The sequence below is a fragment of the Neoarius graeffei genome, chromosome 10, assembly GCF_027579695.1.
Source record: "Neoarius graeffei isolate fNeoGra1 chromosome 10, fNeoGra1.pri, whole genome shotgun sequence".
Taxonomy (NCBI): Eukaryota; Metazoa; Chordata; class Actinopteri; order Siluriformes; family Ariidae; genus Neoarius; species Neoarius graeffei.
In genome coordinates, this window is record NC_083578.1 from 2,147,570 (window position 1) to 2,152,128 (window position 4,559).

Here is a 4,559-nt window from a genome sequence, read left to right on the forward strand (position 1 = left end):
CAAACGCGCACACACACACACACACCAGGGGGGCGGGGCACAACACGGGAACGCGCGACCAGACCACGCCCACTATCCTCCTCCTCCTCCTCCACGCGCACCGGTAAGGGCGCGGAAGAGCGCGCGACGCTTCAGTGCACCCGGAGGGGTCTGCCGGGAAAGGGGGCGGGTACTGGGGGAGGAACAGGGTGATGTTTAGTGGGCGGGGCTACACCACAGACATATGGCACATGGAGGCCCAAGCGGCTTGAGTTTGGATTGAACTCCAGATTTAACTTCTATACATCTCCATTATTATCACATTTCTTTACTGTTGTCGTTATTCTTTTGTTGTAGTTACTTGCTGACAATTAATAGACGAATAATATTATTTTAATGATTTACATGAATATGCATTCCTGTAGTTATAATTGCTCTATTTATTTAAAATAATGCCAGTGTCTTTATTTGCATACGTGATTGTATTTTAAATATAAATTATTTATTTACTAGCTTGTATTTACACAGTGGTGCCTGAAAGTTTGTGAACCCTTTAGAATTTTCTACATTTCTGCATAAATATGACCTAAAACATAATCAGATTTTCACACAAGTCCTAATGAGAACCCAGTTAAACAAATGAGACAAAAATATTATACTTGGTCATTTATTTATTGAAGAAAATGATCCAATATTACATATCTGTGAGTGGCAAAAGTATGTGAACCTCTAGGATTAGCAGTTAATTTGAAGGTGAAATTAGAGTCAGGTGTTTTCAATCAATGGGATGACAATCAGGTGTGAGTGGGCACCCTGTTTTATTTAAAGAACAGGGATCTATCAAAGTCTGATCTTCACAACACATGTTTGTGGAAGTGTATCATGGCACAAACAAAGGAGATTTCTGAGGACCTCAGAAAAAGCGTTATTGATGCTCATCAGGCTGGAAAAGGTTACAAAACCATCTCTAAAGAGTTTGGACTCCACCAGGGGCGCAGATAGGATTTTTGAACTGGGGGGGACTGAGCTGTCAGCAAATGATTCCATTTTGTGTAATGCATATATATATATATATATATATATATATATATATATATATATATATATATATATATATAAAATGTGTGTGTACTGAAGCTTCAATATACATTCGGATTGTGAGTTTTCTAACTGAATGAACATTGGTAGACAAAGGCCTACCTGGTCAACATTGCTCGGTTTTTGAAAAAACGCTGTAATTGTTTTTTTGTTTTTTCATTGTTGACCCCACCAGGGATTGCCTGCAGGCCAGGAGGACAATGTTAACATCTTGAATCTCATAATTTCAGTTAACAGTTGCTGCTTACTAAAATAACATTATACATAAAAATAACAACATTAAAAGATATTCACCTACAGTACAGCCTAGAATGCTGTTATTTTACATTTAGCCTACTTCAGGTAAGTCCAAATTCCTTCTTATTATTATCAGACTAGCTACTCAACATTACAAAACAAGTATTTGTCACATCTGGGAAAGGCAACAGGCAACAGGCAGAGGATATTTACATCTTTTGGTTCTTGAAACAAACGCTGTGATTTTTTCCCCCTCTTCTCTGGCTTAATGTGGCAGAAAGATCACTAGCTCGGTCATTAGACAGTTGTTTATGATCACTATGGTTACCGCGACAGGCAAAGTCCCCAGCTCCCCTTAGGACCCCGGGGTCGAGATGGTGCGTTACATTTACATTGGAAGTCAGAACTTGGAGCTCCGAGCAACATAACCTCAGAACTGAGCGCTTCCCAGTTTAAAAACTAGGACATCATGGAACATGGAATTCGAAAAAAATGGCCAGTTAATGAAATGAAACGAAAACCCCAACGTTTATGCTGGGAGATGCTGGATTTCAATGCTTTTCCGACTTCAAACTTCCAACTTACGAGTACAACTGAATGCACCATTAATCGCAGCAGAAACACCGCTGCTATCAAATGGATGAGCTGTGCAGTGTTATTAACTGAGAATTACGTGGAAAATGAACAACTTGCTTTCCCAACTCTGCAAGGATCTGCTCCAGCCTACACCGATTCAAGAAGGGGAAAATGTGGATTGATCACTGACAAGGCTGCTGTTGCTGCCATTTCAACTTTGTGCTGCAGTGTAAATTAGTCTAACTAACGGAACATTAATCCTCACTTTTTCTACCTATGTGTGGCGCCTTACGTAGGGACGGTGGGGGGGGGGGACAGATGGGGGTCACTATAAATCTGGGGGGGACATGTCCCCCCCATCCCCCGTGCTATCTGCACCCTTGGACTCCACCAATCCACAGTCAGATAGATTGTGTACAAATGGAGGAAATTCAAGACCAGTGTTACCCTCCCCAGGAGTGGTCGACCAACAAAGGTCACTCCAAGAGCAAGGCGTGTAATAGTTGGCGAAGTCACAAAGGACCCCAGGGTAACTTCTAAGCAACTGAAGGCCTCTCTCACATTGGCTAATGTTAATGTTCATGAGTCCACCGTCAGGAGAACACAGTGTGCATGGCAGGGTTGCAAGGAGAAAGCCACTGCTCTCCAAAAAGAACATTCCTGCAGTTTGCTAAAGATCACGTGGACAAGCCAGAAGGCTATTGGAGAAATGTTTTGTGGATGGATGAGACCAAAATAGAACTTTTTGGTTGAAATGAGAAGCATTATGTTTGGAGAAAGGAAAACACTGCATTCCAGTATAAGAACCTTATCCCATCTGTGAAACATGGTGGTGGTAGTATCATGGTTTGGGCCCGTTTTGCTGCATCTGGGCCAGGACGGCTTGCCATCATTGATGGAACAATGAATTCTGAATTATACCAGCAAATTCTAAAGGAAAATGTCAGGACATCTGTCCATGAACTGAATCTCAAGAGAAGGTGGGTCATGCAGCAAGACACCAACCCTAAGCACACAAGTCGTTCTTCCAAAGAATGGTTAAAGAAGAATAAAGTTAATGTTTTGGAATGGCCAAGTCAAAGTCCTGACCTTAATCCAATCGAAATGTTGTGGAAGGACCTGAAGTGAGCAGTTCATGTGAGGAAACCCACCAACATCCCAGAGTTGAAGCTGTTCTGTACGGAGGAACGGGCTAAAATTCCTCCAAGCCGGTGTGCAGGACTGATCAACAGTTACCGCAAACGTTTAGTTGCAGTTATTGCTGCACAAGGGGGTCACACCAGATACTGAAAGCAAAGATTCACATATTTTTGCCAGTCACAGATATGTAACAATGGATCATTTTCCTCAATAAATAAATGACCAAGTATAATATTTTTGTCTCATTCATTTAACTGGGTTCTCTTTATCTACTTTTTGGACTTGTGTGAAAATCTGATGATATTTTCGGTCATATTTATGCAGAAATATAGAAAATTCTGAAAGGTTCACAAACTTTCAAGCACCACTGTAGTTAACTATGTTATTATTATTATTATTATTATTATTATTATTATTATTGTTGTTGTTGTTAGCCGTACCGTAGGTGCTAAAGAAGGCAACTGGACTTGCTTGAAATCCTTGAAGACATTTCACCTCTCATCCGAAAGGCTTCTTCAGTTCTGTCTGACTAGTGGGGAGTTCCAGGTATTTATCCTCTAGTGGACCAAAAGCAACCCTGAGGAGAGTTGTTGAGGTCACATGGGTCATGGAGGAAGTGGAAAACAAAGCTTTGAGCACTTTTTCAAGAGTCGCTCCCAGCCACTGTTTCAGGTATGTGGATGACACCTGGGTAAAAATCAAAACACATGAAGTGGAAGCTTTCACAAAGCACATCAGTGCAGTGGATATCAACATCAAGTTCACTCAGGAGGACGTTAGTGGAAACAACCTAGCTTTTTTGGACAGTAGTGTGCACAGCAAACAAGACAGAAGCCTTATCATCGAAGTCTACCGGAAACCCACACACACAGACCAGAACCTACTGTTCAACTCTCACCACCCACTGGAACACAACTTGTGGGTCATTAGGACCTTACATCACAGGGCTCAGAACATTCCTACAATGGTAGAGGGAAAAGAGAAGGAGCAAAAACACATCAAGGAAGCACTTCAGAAGTGTGGGTATCCCAACTGGGCTTTCGTCAAGACCAGAAAAATAAACGTAATGGACAGGGAAGAAAACAGCAACAAATGCAAGAACACTGTCATTCCCTAAATTTCTGGACTATCTGAGAAACTCGGCGGCACGGTGGTGTAGTGGTTAGCGCTGTCGCCTCACAGCAAGAAGGTCCGGGTTCGAGCCCCGTGGCCGACGAGGGCCTTTCTGTGTGGAGTTTGCATGTTCTCCCCGTGTCCGCGTGGGTTTCCTCTGGGTGCTCCAGTTTCCCCCACAGTCCAAAGACATGCAGGTTAGGTTAACTGGTGACTCTAAATTGAGCGTAGGTGTGAATGTGAGTGTGAATGGTTGTCTGTGTCTATGTATCAGCCCTGTGATGACCTGGCGACTTGTCCAGGGTGAACCCCGCCTTTCGCCCGTAGTCAGCTGGGATAGGCTCCGGCTTGCCTGCGACCCTGTAGAACAGGTTAAAGCGGCTAGAGATAATGAGAATGATCTGAGAAACTCAGGA